General features: G+C 40.8%; 1 long non-coding RNA gene across 1 annotated transcript; it reads right to left on the reverse strand.

The window, feature by feature from the left end:
• Positions 1-1,372: 1,372 nt before the first annotated feature.
• LOC116040527 lies at positions 1,373-20,051 on the reverse strand. Its single transcript, XR_004102704.2, has 3 exons — positions 19,898-20,051; positions 7,165-7,168; positions 1,373-1,383 (listed from the first exon to the last, which is right to left on the reverse strand). It is a non-coding gene; the product is annotated as an uncharacterized LOC116040527 (long non-coding RNA).
• Between the last annotated feature and the right edge of the window lie 524 nt (positions 20,052-20,575).

A 20,575-nucleotide genomic window follows, 5' to 3' on the forward strand; every position in this document is an offset into this window, starting at 1 on the left:
CATATTATGCTTTTTGGCTTTTTCCCTTTCCTTTATTGTGTTATATATATTTTTTGTGCACGTTATAGGTTTACAACAGCCCAGTCTCATGGCAGTTCGTGAAATGGTTACATTATTGAATCTATTGATTCGTGAACAGGACACAACTATGTCGTTTCTTTCGTGTGGTGATTACAAATTTTAATTTAATTATTTAAACGGGAAGCATATTTCGTGATCACAGCACAACAACGGTAGGGAGCAGTATGAAAAGCAGAAAATCCGCGCAAGGAGGTTGGTCAGGGTGGTGGATGTGTCAAACAACAAAGGACTTTCACCCCGGAGACTAGGGTTCGCGTCCGGCGTGTTGCTGTTCCTTTCCGTGTTATTCTCTTCCTAACCACAACCGTCCCGTTGTTGTGGCGTTTCATGTCCCTGTTGTTGCGTGCCACAGAGACCGCAGATCATGTCCCTGCGCCTGGGGATCGCATCCCCGTGTGGCGGTCCGTCCTGTTGTTGTCGCCGGCATGTGGCGTTTAATTTCCCCGTTGTTGCGTCCCCCAGAGCAGCCCAGTGTCATGGCAGTTCGTAAAATGGTAACATTCGAAAATCGTGTCCTGTACACAAAATAAACGAGAAAATCGTGACCTGTACACGAATCAATAAATAAAAATAACGTGACTATTTACGAACTGGCGTGAGACCGGGTTGGTTTACAAAGTGAAAAAGCCCAAAGTCCATCCCAAAAGGACTTCCAGAGAAAACACTGTTCACAAACTGCTCCAAACAGCTCAATTGTAGTCCAGCCTTTACTTCCGTGACGAACGTGCGTCACTTTGTAACACACGTTATAATGCTCGCCTAGCTGCTAGCATGGCACTCCCTCATGCTCTGCAACTGACAAGCTAGCAGTACTTACTGCACATGTGCAACTCCCAACAAAGATGGTACAGAAGTGAGATGCCTCACTCTGTAGCTAAAACAGAGAGCTCAACACACAGGGTGAAGTACAACAAATATATGGTGTTTTCTGAAAATGAAACCACATAAACCTAATCTGGTACAACCTCTAAATACAATTATGAACCTGAAAATGAGCATAATGTGAGCACTTTAAGCCAGCTGGATAGCTATCCCAGGTGAGCAGAATCTGCAGGAGACTGGCAAGTTGATTCCCTGATCCTGATGAGCAACTCGTAGCAAAATGACGATCTGCCCTTCGAGTCAATGCATCGGTTTTAGGTTCAGACACTGAGTCGACTCTGAAAATCCTGATCCGGGAACAGCCCTGGAAACTGGCACGTTCATGTTGGCAGTGGTTGTTGTTAGATTGCGCCACTCAAATATATGACAAACATAACTTAAGTGAAGGAATCCGCACCACCGCACAGATCTGTTATATATCTTCAGTGTGTGTGTGTGTGTGTGTGTGTGTGTGTGTGTGTGTGTGTGTGTGTGTGTGTGTGTGTGTGTGTGTGTGTGTGTCTGTGTGTCTGTGTGTGTGTGTCTGAAAACGCTGTCCAAAGCTGGGGAAAAAGTCCTCGCTTAGGAAATGATGAGATTTGGAGATGGTTTTAAATTCCCTTATCTATTTATTTACACACACACACACACACACACACACTTGGACTGTATTTACAGTCCAAGTACACAGCAGATATTAACAATCTTCATGTAGAGGACATAACCAGCAATACACTCACATGACACTCTGAATAGCAATGAAATGACAATTCCTGCATAATCCCAGTCTCCAGTTTGGTAGATTGATATGTAAATGAGGGCAAATGAATCTCATCCCAGAAACCTGACCTCAACAGGCTGGTCCACACCGGCCCGTCAATCAGCAGCAGCACGGGAGCGATAGCAGCAAAGCATTCCTTAATGGTTCTATCAATCCCATCCCATCATGCCCCGCATATGCATCCCCATGGATTAGGCCTTAAACCTGCATCTATCATTACTGTGCTCTGATACTGCCATTAGAGTATCTTTTCCCCTTTGCGGTTTCCCCCTCTATCCTCTTGCCTGAGGAAAGAATGTCAAATCTCTTTCCATTCAAAACAGAAAGGAAAACATGATTTTTCTCACAGGGTGTGAAGCTGGAAGAAGGTCCCTTCACTAAGCAGCACTAAGTGCTGTGCTCTGACCGCGGTCATAGCTATCAAGAAAGGTTATTATGTTCAGAGTGTGGAGAATCAGGGGGAAATTACACTACCTATTGTCACTGATTTTGAGGAAATCTTTGATTAGGGATTGTTTTTCTCACGTATGATATCTTGTATCATACTGTACATTTGACAAAAGAGCTATGAAACGCGTCTGTCTGGTAAAATCTCAGTCTGCAATCAGCATTACCTACAGTTAATCACAGATGTAGGACTGTATTCAGACTGACATTAGCAATGCGTCAAAAAGTGCAGCCTCCTCATTTATTTCAGTGAGAGCACTGCATTGGCACAGCAGGATTACAATGCAGAGGCTTCAGCAAAACAATGCAGGGCCATCCGCCAAGAGTGTGGAAAGTGGCTCAATTCTTAAAGTCTCCTTACTGTATTGACCAAGTTTTCAGTCTAAATTCTATAGCTGTTTCCAATTTCATTAAGGTTTTAAAATTGTAAATGTCTCTCCAAAAAAATATAAGCAGAGTTACCATAAAATGTGTGCAGTTAAAATCCTCCGCCCATTTCTCTCTTGTATCTCTCTCTCTGTTTTCTTAGTAAATACAAAATTCAGCTGTCAGCATTATAGGAAATCACAGATCAGATAGAATTAGATAGACATTAAGATTGCGTCAAAAATTCAGTGAGAGCACTTTGTTGAAACAGATCCCGATGCTGAGAGCACCAGCAAAATAATCTACAGTAGTTCGGCAAAAATGCTAAAAGTGGCTCAATTTTTAAGTGATGTATTGAATTGATGTACTGAGGATTGCATTTCCATTTCTCTGTTTTGGCATCTAATAGAACTCAAAAGCCATGGATTAATAATTTAGTCACTGGTGACTCTTATCACTAATACTTGTAGCAACACACCCACACTAATGATGTTTTGACAAGGTAACTATGCATAATTATGAAAAAAAATCAAGATATATTAGCCCCATCACAGCCTTTGGTGGTTCATCAAAAGCCATAAAAAATAGCTTTTAACAGTGATCTTTTTTGATTACTTTTGGGGAAGTTTGTGCTCTTTCGAGAGGGCGACAAAGTAGATAAAAGGACAAGAAGGACAAATCAAAACGGTGAAAAAGACATGAAACAGACTTGAACTCTTAAGAAAATGCACCCTGGTCTGTTGACCCACAAGCTGGCCCCTGCACTATGATCCTTGAGATACTTTTGGTGAACCGGCGACTTAGAATCAGGCCACAAAGAGCATGAAATAGGCTTTTATCATAATCATGGCCTCCAGTCTTTTGTGGTAGCCACTACAGAAAATCCCCACCCGGCATCCTGTGCGGTGCTGCCGCTGGATCCTCCACACGATTCTTTTGAGGTGTCGGGTAGCAGTGCAGGAGAAGTGCAGCAATCATGTAACCATCATGTGGAGCGATGAAGGCTAGCATTTATATGCAGAATCACATCCGAGCTGCTTGGCTTCTATCAGCGCACCGCAGAGTCGAGTGTGGCCTCACAGAGTTCACACTGAGATGTGAAGCAGACTGAAACAGACTGTATAAGAGGAACTATAAGAACAGGTTCTGTTTCATCTGGATTCATCTCAGCTGGTAGATTACTGGCAGGTGTTTACACAAGGCTTCAACGCAGAAACTCTACACGCTCTTCCCTCCCTCCTCTGTGTGTGTGTGTGTGTGTGTGTGTGTGTGTGTGTGTGTGTGTGTGTTTGTGTGCTTGGAGTATACGTAGTATGCGTATGTTCCTGTATTTCTGAATGTGAAAACAGATTAAACTCAGGGAGAGTGGGGTAAGCTGCAAGTGCTCTCTGCTACGCTCGCTTTACTCTGAGGTATGCAAGAGAGAGAGAGAGAGAGAGAGAGAGAGAGAGAGAGAGTGTGTGTGTGTGTGTGTGTGTGTGTGTGTGTGTGTGTGTGTGTGTGCGTGCGTGCGTGTGGAGTAGGGGGCTGGAATTGCAACTCTTGGCTCTCAGGTATTTAACCTGGAGCCGTTTGTGTACAAGTTTCGGTATGTATATGTGTGTGTGTGTGTGTGTGTGTGTGTGTGTGTGTGTGTGTGTGTGTGTGTGTGTGTGTGTGTGTGTGTGTGTGCGCGTGTGTGCGCGTGTGTGCGTGCGTGTGCGTGCGTGTGTGTGTGTGTGTGTGTGTGTGTGTGTGTGTGTGTGTGTGTGTTTGCGTCTATAAAGTAAAAGCCCACCTGCTGATGGCCCTGATAAGAAGCCTTCGGGGCTCTGTCTCCTATTACATCCATAACATCAGCAGGTTGGATACAAATTTACCAGAACACGGCCACAACATGATCAGAACACTGAACAACTGTAATTACACGTTCATCAAGTTGTCGTTTGATTTATGTGCAAAAATTCCTTCTACTCTGAGGGACTTTGAGGATTGTTGGCTAATAGGAAAATAATTTTATGAGAAGTGTCTCAAGTGAAACATTTGTGTTCCCATGTGGATTAAATAGCGTGAATACAGACAGACAGGATCAAACCGCCAGTTGAGGCAGCACTTTTTTCTTTTTTAAATGCATGGAAAAGTTGAGCAACAATTTGTAGCCTAATTAAATGAAAAACATGCTCATGTTTGCCTGTCTTCCGGCTATTTTCATGCTTTTTATCAACCGTTACAAACGTGGAAAACAAAATGTAACTGTAAATACAAATTAACAGGAGGAAAAATGGACAACACAATACGATGTAATGTCATGTGTCAGAGCATGCTTCCTCAGAACTGGTTGTTGGATGGTCAAAAAGTTTCTGTTGAAATCAAATCTCTCTTATCCTCTAATATGTACTCTTCTAGGTTCTACTTTCTAACATACACGGGGAAGCTCTCCATAAACTCTGCACTGACCTTAGTGTGTGTATGTGTATGTGTCACCCAATCCCCCCCAGGTGAGTGTTTGTTAACAGACTCTTTTGTCATAACTTTAACAGGACACGTCAATCAATAGAGAGGAAATTACCACTTGGGGAATGAAAGGAATCTGTGGTCTCTTTGAGACAGAGAGCTAGAAAAAGAGGTTGAGGCAGACAGACAAAGATAGACATGACCTATCATTCATATTTTCAGCTCTTTCATTTTGATCAGTTAACATTTTTGTTTTTGGATGTTAAAGCTTTAGTGTGTAACTTTTTGATATTTCTGAATAACCATTATATTCGATGCCAAATGAGTTGCAACAAAGCTAATTAATACTATCAGCCCCACACAAATCTCTCTGTATTTCTTAGTATGGCTATGTTAAGAAGATTGTGGCGTCCGGTGACTTTCCCGCGCAGAAACTCGAATGAAGATAATTACCTCTTTTGAAGAGTCCATGTTTTTTTAATCCTCCTTACTTAGAATTCCTCATCGGGGCGACAGAAACTATGCACTATAGCTTTAAATCTGTTTTTGAAGAAAGCCAAAATTGTGACATTCTGAAAACATTTCCCAGAGAAGCGTGTATTTCAGGATAATGTTACAGGAAATTTCCCCTCGCACAGAAAGTGAGGTTATGACACACAAGAGATCAGTGCCAGTGCAATACTGTAATTTAAATGCACCTCTTCTCTCGCCAATCACAAATAAAGGCTTTCATTTTTACAGCTGGCAGATGACAGATGAATTATGATATAAAGTAAGTGGAAGTTAGGTAAGTATTAATGTATTTATTAAGTTATATTGATAAAAGGAAACAGGAAACAAAATTATCTGACTGACAAAATGCTTGCAACTATCCCCAAATAATTATAATAGTCATGATAATAATAATAGTTTTCATCATTGTGTGCAGATATGTTGTAACTCCATATGAAACTCAGTGTAGTTCCAGACAGGAACATGAAGTAATTTGCCCTACCCAGATCAGTTGATCATCAGCTTTCCTGTAAGTACAACAAAATATTTAATAATTTAATTCAATTATTTAAAAATAAAAATTGGGAAATGGAAATAACAAAAAATACCTCGAAATAATGTTGATTTGCAACAGTAAATAAGTTTTGAAATAAATGTAGTGTTTTATTTCCCTACCATATCCACCATATCCACTCGTAGCAACTAAAGCATGATTCATGTTATTGTATGATTGTGTTTAGGCAGACAAAGCACTTGGTTAAGGTTAGGTAAAGATTATGTTCTTTTTTTAATATTGAAAAAGTCAACAGTGACTTGAAGCCATAGACGGGTCATGTTTCCTTTATTAACATTTAACAGAAATCTCAATCTTTCCCAAACATCAGCCAAAGTACTTTTGTTGCCTAAAGCTACACAGGACTCAACTGGTGTTAACCCTGAAACGATGAAAATGTCCAGGATCCCAAAAAACATTGGAAAAGTCACGGGGTTTGAATAACGAGGTTCTATCTGGGTGGAGTGCAGTAAAACATTATTAATTATAATGAAAATGTTGTGCATGATAGCCAGAACCTTAAAGTATAATATATACAAAAATACATTATTAATGAATTCATCAACAGGTGGATTTGCTCAGTGGTCATGCGGTCACGACTGAGACTCTTTTTTTTTTTTTATCTAGTGTGTGTGAGCACGCTCTACTATCCCTCCTCCTCCCATTTTCAAATCTTTGTATGGTGAGAACTTCAGCAGGATTTGTGTGTTTGAGTTTCCAGCACAGATTTTAGACAGAAAATAAATGTGTCAGTAGGACGAGGTAGAAACATACTAACTTTGTGCAGTCAGTCTCTCGCACGCACGCACGCACGCACACACACACACACACACACACACACACACACACACACACACACACACACACACACACACACACACACACACACACACACACACACGCACACAGGCACACAAAGCAGTGCCAGTACTATAAAATCTGCTGTCTGAGTCAGCCTGAGAGACAGACAGTTTATAACTGGTGTCTAGTCCTCCCTTTCTCCACAGATATCATAAAGACAACTGCAATTCGCACTGCTTTGTGTGCATGAATGCTATTTGTGCGGACCAATTGGAGTTTTTGACCTTGAAGGACAGGACATTTATGTAGAGTGGGGACATTTTGTCTTGTTTTTTTGGTGGCCTGCAACTTTACTGTTTTGGTTCAGTCTCACTCCTCTTACTTGGTAGCATCAGGCAGTGAGTATTGGACTTATATTCATCAGGTTGACAGAAACAACAACTCAGACTTGTGTCTGCTGGATGTGTGAATAGGCAACTTTTTGCTTACACTGTGCCAGTATTCAGTTTACAGCTGCTGTCCCCAAGTGACCAAAAAAAATCAAATACTGATGCTTTAAGGTTAGAGTTAGGAAATGCATTATCCAAACGATCAACCTCACAAGTGTAGAAATACCAATGTGTGTGCGTGCGTGCGGGTTCAGGAATTGTTCTCCCTTTGGGCTGGTCTATCCACTTAGATCAAAGAGCACTTCCAGGACAAACTCTGGAGTGTCCACTGTTCCGGACGCCGCCTGGAAAATCCCACTCACTGGAACACAGTCACCATGGGAACCATCAGCCATTGTGTGTGTGTGTGTGTGTGTGTGTGTGTGTGTGTGTGTGTGTGTGTGTGTGTGTGTGTGTGTGTGTGTGTGTGTACTTGTGTACTTGTGCAGCATGTAAGTTGGCTGTCCTGAGGCTCATGGAGACCTTTTATTTGGGTCACACTTAGAAAGCTCTTCTGTTACAGTCATACACTTTGAACAAGCACACACACAGACACATACACGCACACACACACCCATCCTGCTTGTTGGGCAGTGGTTAACCAGGCAAACCCTGAGGATGAGATGACAGGCCTGCTATGTTGCTGTGGTGACTCTTGAACCTGGCCGGAGGTCCAAAAAGAGGTCAGCATTCAAAAGGTCACTTTTAACACTATATTGGTGGAGATGCTACCGTTCCTAAGCTGAGAGAGAGAGAAAGAGAAAGAGAGAGAGAGAGTTTTAGAGCCAAAGCTCTCCTTGACTCAGCCCATTTAGGTATTAAGAGACAATATTTTCAAGAGAGACTGAAGGATTTTTCAAGAACACTACATAGATTAACCAATTATGTGTAATAACCAGGTACAAAACAGGGTAGGGCTGTCGAGGCTCAGCCCCAGCACATAGGCCTACGTCGTCTTATGGCATCATGGGACGCTTAACTTAACACATCTTCAATCATGTATTTTATACTTTTCTCGGTCTTAGTCATTCAAACAAGCTGTAGAGAACATACTGTAGTCTTAAATGAGGCAATATAAGAACAGGGCTTCTTTTTTCTGTCAGTGGGTTTCCTTAAAAGCTACTTAGCAGATCAGCAACCTCAGTCTAGGTGGCGGTAATGCACCTTAACACTGGGTGCCACCCACCAAAGAAGAAGACCTCAGTGCAGTCAGATCAAGGGGGTAAGCAAGCATCCGGAAAGCGTACCTCCTATGGGGAGATTAGGCTAACAAGCCATCACCTTCCGTTAGCATTCCATTGACTCCCATTCATTTTGGCGTCACTTTGACAGCAAATAACTTTACATCTGAAGCGTTTAAAGACTCTATTTGTCCATCGTTTATTTCTAAAGAAACACGACAATGTAGAAAAGGCTCCATTACCTTGTATCTCACGTTATGGCCCCGTAGCAGATGTTTTTGTAAAAATAGGCTAACGATTGTGTCATAACCACGCGACTTACTGTCACATAGTAGAGGAATTACCGTACAGTACAGGAGAAGCTCACAGGCAGTTTCGACTTACATTAGCTGTTTAAGTTTAATTACTAATGTTAACTAGCATTTTAGTTAGCAATAATTAGCCTGTGCCTATGTTATCTCCTTACATATACCTACGCTCTCCTTCTCTGCACGATTCGGAATGATTGAGATTTCTCTTGGCACAGCTACCAGAAGACTTACAACTTTCAGACATGTTGCTCACGTCACATCTACGTCGTCAAGCTCAGTTTGAGTCAGCGCAGTAACGCTCAGCCATCACCGGAAAAGTGACTTCACTGGTCTCCGTCGAAGTATATGGCGTCGCTGTGTCCATTCTTTTACTGTCTATGTGTTTATGAGTGATAGGTGGATGCCAAGGTAGGAAGAAAAATAGGTCAGAAACTGACAGGTTTATTATGAAAGTTTCTCCGATATTCTGCTTAAACAATGTTTTGCTTTTACAAAATGATACTATAACTTTAACACAAGTTAGTTTGCGGCAGGTTGCCTCCGATCTTTGGTAGCTAACAGGCCTCCCCCCCATTAATCCCAGTTTAACTCCTTAAAATACAATGCCATATACTCAGACTCTTTCCATTCTATTGCACAACTTAAAACTCACTAGATGTTTTTTGTAATTCATTTTAAATCACTTATACCACTTACTTAGTCCAAATAAAACATGACTAAAATAAATTAAGTTGTAAAATACAATCCAATACATGAACAACTATACTGTTATTTTGCAGTTTAACAGAGGAAAAAACTGGAAGCTCTATCCTTTCTACATCTGTATGGCATTTAGTATGCTGTATTGTACATTTCCTCCCCAAAGGTGAAATTGCAGACTTGCTTCAGCAGCTACTTCCATGCCAGATGATGGCGCTGATAGTTGTATGAGAGTGAAACTAATGAATTAGTGAACTGAGGGTGTGTATAGTGCATGCAGATCTACAGGGAGCTCTGTCAGCCAAGAGGAACGGACGAGACAGAAAGCCCACCTTGAATTTCAACACACATTCACCCTTGCAAATCAATAACCCCTCTGCCAGCACTTACATACGCAAAGACATACACATATGTCTTTTATATGGACATCCCTGTATGCATACACACATACACAGAAACTGTGGAAGATTTCAATGGGAAATTTCGATATAAACACCTGAGGTTGCAGACGTGATTTCGAAACATATCAATGCAGAATGTCAACAGTTTGGATTCATTTTTTTCACCTTCCAGTTTTTCAGTCTCAGAATCTCTGATGAGTTCCAGATGGACGTTAGTAGAACCATGTGTTCGAATCAGCCCTCCAAGCTCTATCGATTCCACCATCAGAACATATTCAGGTTCTCCAGTTATCGCTTCCCCTTTAGGACAAAGAAGCCCTCCATCTCTGAGCCTCTGGAGGGCATTTGATCTCAGTGTTGTGAGGGAGAGAAGGGATGAGATGAAATGGGATGATGAGTGATAGGAAAGACTGGAAATAATCTTCTGGGTCCATGATAGCTTTACATCAGTTCTTATTCTGCTGTTTGAAATGTTTTTGGCTCTGTATACAGGCACGCAAATCTATTTTTGACCAGGGGTGCTGAATACCAAAATAATGGATGTCTGACGATTTCTCCCCCCAGGAAATGTTTCGGATTTTGACAGCTAAATACGTAATTTTAGCACAGTGAATGGGTGAGAGTGAGAAGTTTTAGAAAAGTCCTGAGCAGCCACAAATTCCACTGTTCCACAATTATGCGACAGCACTCACCACTCCGACTCCACTGCGCGCACCCTAACATCACAGAAGCATACTTGACATCATTAGCCTGTTTCAGTATATAGCTAAGGTAAATTACTTTTCTGATCGTCAGAACCACATCAGAGATGTTTGGTTTGAAAATATATGCTAATAATCAAGCTGCAATGACCTCGCCAACAATTTCCTAACTTGTGCCTTCTCCACAGCAAATGTGTCCTAACCACGTCACAGCGGTTTCTGTTACACAAAACATATGCAATGAAAACAATTGTTCTTACAGGCATTGCCCTCACGGGGAAGGGAATTATCTTTAAAGCAACTTATTTTTGCAGAATAACCAAAGTTTCAGGAGACACTGAACCAGCGTGTAAACCGTAGTTCTTTTCCACACATGAAGAGGAAGTAAGCTGAACATATTCCCATATTTCAGGATAATTACCAATTGTGCCCAGTAGATGGCCCTCTAACACAACAAATGACACAAGAAATGGCTTATCATTCATTCTCATCTCAGCTGAAAAGACCGTTGAAAAGTTTCTGTCCCGAACCTCCTTCCAGGATAACTGAAGTTGCTTGGCTGACAGGGCTTTTTTAATCCTTCTGTAAAGTTATCGTTAGATGCTATGATGGTGCTACTAACGTTAGCCAAGTTGCTTGCTAACGTTATTTCAGACTCAGGCTCTTCCAACTGCCCCAACAGAGTTTGCCTCGGCGGTGGACAAGGAAACATCAACTGTAACATCTACAGATGAAATCTTGCTAATTGCTATGCCAGAATTAAAAATCTTGTATCCTTTTCTGCGACATATTCTTCTTCTCTACAACTAACGTTCCAGTCAACTAGCCACTTGACTCACTTTCACTTTGACCTCTATAGCAGCTATAACTTTAATAATTTTTAGTAGACGACAGCGAATTAGTAATTATTAAAAAAATTAAAAATATAAAATACAGCTCCTGCCAGCAGGGGGTGCTGCAGCACCCTCAGCACCCCCCTTCCTATGACCTTGTCTGTATACGCACAAAACTTGTAACAAATAAAGAATGAGTAAACAAAAAATCTAATTAGCAATGAAAGACTACTTTTTCTGTCTCTCTTTACCATAAACTTTCCAACAACACCAAATGCCATGAAAATCATCTTAAAGCTGCATTAGCTGATTTCTTGGCCACCAGAGGGCAGTGGAGACAAGCTGTAAACACAACATGGAACATTTAAAGTTCAAATGGTAAACTTTTTAGCAAACAGTTGTCTGTTTACACATCCAGGAGATGCAGAGCCACATTTGCTTTTTGGTCACCTGTTAAATATAAGTTCAATATTCCCTCTCATTTAAGATGAGGTTTTTTATCTCCACCAATTTCTAAGGGAAATATCTGTCTCTTTAGCTGCTAAACAGTCCACTACATTCACCAGTAAGTCAATAGCTTTGTCCAACGTAATCTCATGGGAATGCATATAAATAGCACGCCACTTTAAAAGGACATTCTGCGTGTCATGTCAGAGCATTTTATGCTTTTCACCCTGTTCTCATTCCCAGCTCGTCAGTTTTAAACACATGGTTAATGTTGTGAATTCAAATTAAACTACTTGGTTATGTTAAGGCAGGAAAAACTACTTAAGAAAATAATAAGATAATGGTTTGTGTTAAAATAAGTATATTTGTTACGTTATTTAAGTTACCTAAGTTAAGTAGTCAACGTATCAACAACCCCTCTGCCAGCACTTATGGCTTTGACACACCAACCAGCAGAAAAGGCAGTCGGACTGATCAGTCTCCCCGAAATGGTCAAAAAAGTGCCTCGGAAAACACTGAAGCGACGCCGACTTGAGTACACTTGAATACGTACGTGAATCTGTCTTCATTTCAGATCAACAAAGGTCAGTTTAAAAGATTTTCGTCAGATTTTGAGAGGCATTCGTCCCGCTCATCCTGCTCGTCATTTCCGGGTTAGCACTCCACCAATCAGATTGGTCATTGAGTCCGAATGCCCGCCATCCGATTCAACATGTCAAATCGGCCAAAATGAAGGCAGACGGCCCCTCCAACAGACGACGGCACGGAACACACCAAACAGACTTGAGTCACTGACCTCGCCAGACTGTCCGACGGCCGATTATCAGGTTGGTGTGTCAGTGTTTGTGTTAAATACACAAAGGCATACACATATACACACCCACATATGCATGCACATATACACATAAGAAGTGAAGATTTCAATTGGGTATCTTTGATGTAAACACTTGAGGTTGCAGACATGAAATGACATGCGAAAAGCAAAAAAGGCTGCTTTGTTGGTCTGCTGTTTGATGAGGAGCAGGATGCATACAGTTAGATTTTTAGAGCTTTTTTGCATAAAACAGCTGCCTTCTGTATCTGAAAATGAGTAAACCAAACAGTAAAGTTTTGGGCTTGAAAACCAAACATTATGAGCTGATGCTAAACTGAGTAGAACTGCATCAATGATTATTTTTCATGATCGACCTATTTTACAGTACATACAAGTAGTCATGCGATTCATTGTTCCTGTAAAAATATCTATTACAGCCACTTTAAATAGAGCAAATTCACTGTAAAGTAATACATATGTAAATGATAAATAGCTAAAATTCTGTCCTTGTGTAATGGATCCAGTAGTGACATTCAGGGGATCAACTGCAGCTTAGGCCAAAATGACCACAGAATACCACATCACCTCTCTGGGGGAACCGACCAATCACAGCCCCTGATGCCTCTGACTCATCTGTCAGTCAGTGCATCCATCCATCTGACTGACAGGCCCTAGACACTCCTGTCTCTCCCTCACTCTGTCTCTCTCTGTTGTCAGCCTGATGCCGTATTCACATCATGGCTGCGTGAACAGACAGAGAAGGAGATGGGAAAGTCACTCTGATCGGTAAAGCCTGCACTCATAAAAGTTCACGAGCATGCATACAGGCAAATACACTCACATAACCCTAACCAAACAACGAAATCGCTCCACTTCACGACTGACATTTGTAGGTTACACTAGGGGCGTGGTTTAAAGAAAAGGCTCCCTACAAGCCAAAGACTTCCAACATACCAACATTTTCATACTGAATGTGTTCAACACTGCATAGATTTGTTGTCTGCATTCGAAAGCAAGGCGAGGGGGGGAGGAGGACAGGAGGAGAGAGCGTGATTTACATGTAATCTGGAGAGAACGTCAGTATCTTTCACAGCGCCAGCTCTCCAAATAAATCAATGTATGGGAACACAATGTATGCACATGTCATGATCACCCTCTCATCCCTGCATCTAATATATTTAGCAAGAGAAAAGTCACGCCAGCTAAAAGATTTAAAAAAAAAAAAAAGTCTTGTAGTTTGTATCAAATATCTTAAAAGAACAGATGAAATTAGAATGTATGATCTACTAATTGTCAAGTCTATATAGTCACTTAGATGTTAGTGGAAAAGATAGATTATAAAGACAGTAGCATTCATGTTTACATGAGGGCGCCATCTTGGAAAACAGTCATGAGCAGTTGAATCACGAACGCTGTGTTTGAGCTATGTTACTGGTTAGTGGTTGCACGGCGTTCGTCGTCTGACTGTTTTCCAAGATGGCGCCCTCATGTAAACATGAACACTACTGTCTTTATAATCTATCTTTTTAATAAACTGTATACTGTGTACTGTCTGTATACTTACAAAGTTCTCAATGCTTTGGTGGTGCTATTTTGAGCCTTGTTAGTGGTATGAAATAGCGATTTTACCATCTGCCCCGAAAGTTAGCAGCTAACCACCGGTTTGCGTTAGCTTGTGTAAAGCTAGAGACGCATTCGATTAGCATGAAAACAGATCCCAAAGAACGTTCTACTCGGTACACATATGTTATTAACCCCTAGGTTCATTTTGCGCCGGAATTGTCCTTTAATATTACATATTGGAGTAACTTTGGCCAGTTGGACTCACATTGCAATAATTTGGCTTCAAGACTCTTGGATTATGCTGCAAGAGTTGTTTAGACAATTGTAATGGTAGTTTTCTGCCTTTCTGTCGATAGACCTACTCTAAAGAACCAGAGCTGTGTACCTCACTTGTTTGGGAGAGGGAATGGGTTGTTCAGTCTGTTACACTTTTCATGGAGCTTTGACTGGCGACGAGAAGAACAGAGTTGAGCTATTCCTTCAACCTTTAAACTTCTTCATTATCATTGCCATTTCCAACATCAAGAATGAACTTTCAACATCAACTTTTAAGCCAGCATGAAACATACAGTAAGTCTAGAAAACTTTAGAAACAATAACAATACCATGACAACAGGGCCAAATCCATCTGCAGAGAAACATTGTGTAATATGATTGAAACAGCTAGTAATTAACCCTGTGGTGATGCCATGTTCACGTCATATCGTTTAGACCATATGAGCACACAAGTAAAGAAAAATATTCACGTCAGCCCCCAGAGACAGCTATGTTATCTCCCACTTCTTGAAAAGAACTGCAGAAGCTTCAACAAACCAATTGCAACATTGCTGCAAAGCCACCACCTCTGGCAGTTACATCAAAATAAAATCCAATATTACAATTTCAATGTAACACAAATACATTAATTCAGCTAATTCAAATAGAAATATACATTGATTGCTTGTGTCTATTTATAAGTGTTAACCAAACCTGTCCAAATACATAAAAGTAGCTAATTTAGGGTATATAAATGGTGTGGCAACAAGGCTAGGGGCAATAATGTGTGGAATACAGGAGGTTTCCTATTCTTCCCATTCTGCCGACATTACATGAATGCAGCATGAGATTATTTCCCAGGTCAGAAATGAACGCACACACTTCTGAATGGCAAGTTCAGTTTCAAAGCCCTTCTAGATGGTTCTCTCGACAAGACTAAAGTTATTTGCATGTACTGCCAATGTGAATTGAGTTACCACCGAAGTCTCAAATACCACTTGCTGGCCAAGCATACGGCTGATGCAGAGAACCCTCCTCCCCCTCGCCAAAGGCAGGCCATGATAAGAGCATTAAACACTTGAAGAATATCCCTTTTAAAGTATATTTAAAACAGATACAAAATTTGTGATTAATTTGTGATTAATCATGATAACATATTTTAATTGATTGGCAGCCCTAGATACTAATAGTTCATGTATGCCATTTAGTCAGGAGGATTATTTCCTCCAGACATTATAAGATGATGGATTTTGATGGCTCACCTTAATAGTATGAAGCAAATATGCACATGTGGTACTGAACATAAGACTAATATTTTTGTTGGTTGTCTGTCTCTTTTCAGAATCGCAGCCCGTCTGGGAGTTACGAGGCAATGACAGGATGGGCTGACGAATAGTAAATCCTGTCAGCACACACATGTGCACAATGCACACACACACAGATATATACTCACACAAACACATGCAGTGGAGTCAAAAGGTTACGCTGCCTCCTGCTGTTTTGCCAAGCCCTACAGGATGTCTACCAACTGTGTGGTAAGAACACATGCAGCAGTTGTGACACACACACACACACACACACACACACACACACACACAAATAATCTCCTCCAGTTCCTCCAGTCAAACTTATAAAATCCTCTGTCTTAAATTCATCTACACAAAGACATCCCATCCTAGTTTCCTGCCGTCCTTCCTGGATGTCATGGTGGCGAGCTGAGTATCGTCAATGTGTGAGATGACATGTCCAACATTAGTCACTCTAACACAACTCCATCATTCACCACACTTATCTGCACAGTCACTGACAGACATTTCCAGCATTATACCATGGTATGTGTTCTCTGGTGTATTGTAGGCACACAGTTTCACACACACACAGTTTCACACACACACACACACACACACACACACACACACACACACACACACACACACAGTGCGTTTCACTACCCTAGCCCCTTACCCTAACCTTAACCATCACAACTAAATACCTAACCTTAACCCTTACCCTTACCCTCACCCTAACCATAACCTAATTCTAACCCTAATCCTAAAACCAAGTCTTAACCCTCAAACAGCCCTTTAAAGTTGTGTGGTCCAGCATTTTGACCCCACAAAGCTGTCCGGACCCCTCAAGTATACTGTATTCCCAGTTTTTGGACCCCATGAACATAGTTAAACAAGAACACACACACACACACACACACACACACACACACACACACACACACACACACTCGTATGGCAGTATGTACTGTATGCACACACACACACAAATAAAAAGGATTTTTTATATAACCATATAAAGCAGTGCACCACAGTTGCATTAGATTCAATTCTTGATTAAATGATGTCTGTGTGGGTGGGGAAGGAGGGAAGCACTGCTGTGTGGTCTGTTAAGTGTCAGCCAGAAACACACCACACACTAAAAGCCAATCACGAGCAATGGGTCTACGCACCGCACACTCGCAATCAATTAGCTGAAACATCTGTGTGTTGGATGAGCTTATATTGATTTGTGTGTGTGTGTGTGTGTGTGTGTGTGTGTGTGTGTGTGTGTGTGTGTGTGTGTGTGTGAATCATAACTGATTTGAAGAGAGAAACTCTACTTTCCTACGTCTCATTGTTGGCCAAGACTGAGGTGGACTTTCTTTTGCCAGGTCTGGTGTTCCCACACACACTCACTAGCGTAGATTTCAGAGTCTGTGTTGGCTTCATTAGAGCAGGGGAGAGAATGGGCACAGCACTATTGGCATGTGGGTTAGATTAGCCAGGCCTGCCGAGCCTTATAAACCTTGTTCTATTACCCAGACAGAGAGACAGAGAGGGGGTGGGGGTCCTTTCTAATATATTTAGCAGAAAGGAACATAATTGAGAGACAGGAGCAAGGGTAAGTTTCCACTAAAGACACAAGAGACAGACAGGCATCAATGAAAGTGCAGCAGTGGAAACTCACTTCTTTGTTTTAAAAGAACAACACCTCGGAGACAGAGCATTAACACACATACATGCATAATGCTTACGCCCACATATGCACATATTAGCGCACAAATACAAATGCAGGTATTTAGAACACAGTTATATTTACTGCTAGTGTTTATGTGTGTTAAAATGTGTGTGAGCTGCAAAGAGTTATCAGAATGGTAGACGATCTATGAAGACAGCTGTCAAACTGCTGTATATCACTGGTGGCACCCATTCACTTGACACTTCATTCAACAAACCAGGTCGCTGGCAATTTATGGTAGACGTGGTAGTAAGCATTAAAACACAAAAGTTCAAAACTTGCGTCAATATGGATAGCTACACATCGTTAGATTGGTTATTATCTGCAATTTAATCGTTAAGATCATGACGATTCCCTACCTGTGAGCTGGTCCAAATGCTGAATCTGGGTCCATTCCTGGCTTATTTATATTCCTCTAGTCTGTACGTGTAATATATTCCTGTGGAGCCCATTGCTAACTGTCTGTTAACTTTGTTAGCCAAACTTGTTCCGTCTGTATCTTTTTTTTTTGGAAAGAGCTTTATTTTTTTTACAAAATACAAGTTATGAACAGTAAGCTACATAGCATATCAAAGAAAAACAAAAACAAAGCAAACATAATTAATAACAATAACAAGCTAAATTTTTTGGGGTGTTATTTGTGTCTCTGGTGCTTCCACACGCATACAAACTTTGAAAAAAAAACATCCATGCTGTTTTGAGTGAGATACGGGTTTCTGAACGTGTCCTGCCTTCAGTCTCCGGGTGAAACAAGGGGGTTAGGGGACTAACCGTTAGCATGCTAGCTCGTTCTCAATGGCAAAATACTGCTACAACACACACAAATTCACCCTAATCTACAAAATAAATTGTATAGAACTACTTACATGTCCCTGTTCTGCAGGTATTCCACGCAAAGTTGGAAGTGCACCCTCGTTTAGAAGAAGTCTCCCGGCTAATCCTGCCTTGTACAGGCCGAAGTTGGAGAAACAGCTAGCTAGCAATTGTGAGTTTACCTAGCTACTGCGCATATGCGACTGCCAACAAAGATGTTATAGAAGTTGAGAGGTCTCACTCTGTAGCTAAAACAGAGACCTGACACAGGGTGATAAGAGGATCTGCAGCAATGGGCAGTACAACAAAAATATGGTGTTTTTTGAAAATTAAACCATGTAAACCTGTTCTGATACAATCCCAAATTACAATTATGAACCTGAAAATGAGCATAATATGGCCACTTTAAAGTGCATCCACAAGAGTCCTTTGTAAAGTGCATATCGTAAAGTGCAGTATATCACAAGGTCAGAATGTTCCAATAAATAAGCTGTTTTTTGTCTAGAGTTCTTCTTCTCCTTAGCTCACTGAGCACTTGTTTGCACACATCATCACTGTTTATAACAGTCTGTTGAATGACCATATAGCATCTTGTCTTCCATAACTTGAAGCATACAATACATATTATTATTTGTATCAGTTCCTTGTGTTTCACTGGTAGAATCTCATCAATAATACAATACATTACAGATTTATATGAAAGGTCAAAATTTACACCATACACTTTTAACTTGTCCCAGACTTCTTTTGCTCTGTAACAGTCCATTAAGAGATGCTGCTGTGTCTCATCTTCGTTGCAGTAAATCATTGGACATTTTTTTGTTGTTACATAGCAACTCCAAGACACAACAGCTCTGACAGCAAGTCTGTTTAAGGACATCAGCCATCTCACATCACGAATGCTCTCAGAAAGGTTCTTATTTTTTCAAAATTTCAGGAACTGGGTTTCTTCGTTGTAGGTTAGGTGTTTATAATTTATATACCCACCATATTTATAATCATTAATTTAAAAAAATAATAATTTTACTCGGGAGGCCATTCCAGTCTATTTGAAATTTTTCATATTCATACATAAAATCACTATAAATGAGGTTATATTCTGGACCTTGTCTGGCTCTCCCTCTCCTTTTTCTCCACTTGGAGCGGTCACCGACCCAGAGAGCATTCCTGGAGATGGCTGCTGACACATTTTTAACAAAAGCAATATACAATCCTATTCCCATTTTTACTGCCCCTAACCCCCCATATCCTTTGCTTTTATACATGATTTCTCTTTTTGTTACTTCTCTAGTTGTACCCCAAACCAAATTTACACACTGTTTATTTAATTTAATTATCATTTTGTGAGATGGAGGGAAGATGTTTGCTAAAAACAGGAGTTTGGATAAAACGAAAGTTTTGACAATGTTGACTCTTGATTTATAATTAGTGTTTTTGTTCTCCCATTTTTTTACTTCTTCTTTAACTTCACATAGTTTAGTCTCCCAGTTTTTTTCACTACCGTTTTTATTACAAATGGTCAAGCCCAAGATTTTAATTTCATCCTTTACTTTAATGTTGATGTCACGTTTGTTACTTTCCGCTCTGATCCAAGCACCCTCTGTTTTATTATGATTTAATTTAGCACACAGTTATTTTCAGGTTTGAGGGTCCTTAACATGCTGTCTCAGCTAGCGGTTAGCCGAATTAGCTGTTAGCTAAACTAACGTTGGCTTTCCGGTGGAGGCTAATGGCAGACCGCTACAACTATGACCGGAAGCATGGAACAGATCGTGCAGTGTCATAAATCCTTGTACAACAGGATTATCATCTGCGCATGCGCAAACATCTTGCGCATGCGCAGAACGGATCGTGCAGGCAGCACGGATCGTGTACCCACAGTATCCCGTCCTGTTTGTGTTTAGTTTTCTGCCCCCAATATCCAGCAAGCGCTCCCAGACGTCTCTGCGCAGCCATGTTATTGGCTATCAACACGTCAATCGTGACAATTGCAGCCAATCAAATTGCCTTTCCAATGGTGTAGTGGGAGGAGCAGGAGCAAGTCTGAATAACAGAGCTTAGTCCCTCCTCCCAGAGCCAGCAGTTACATCTATAGGTGTTTTGTGAGAAAAAAGATGGTCAACAACATTTGAATGAATGTAAAATGTTGTATAGTCATCTAATCATTGAATCATGCAAAAGTGTAAGGAGCTAATGGGATTACATTTCACGGAAATTGTACCTCGTATGATTTTTCATGTGACAAATAAAATTGAGTCCTGTCATTTTCGATTAGAACGAGCATAGTTATACGCATATCCTTTGA

Source organism: Sander lucioperca, chromosome 4 (genome assembly GCF_008315115.2).
Source record: "Sander lucioperca isolate FBNREF2018 chromosome 4, SLUC_FBN_1.2, whole genome shotgun sequence".
Taxonomy (NCBI): Eukaryota; Metazoa; Chordata; class Actinopteri; order Perciformes; family Percidae; genus Sander; species Sander lucioperca.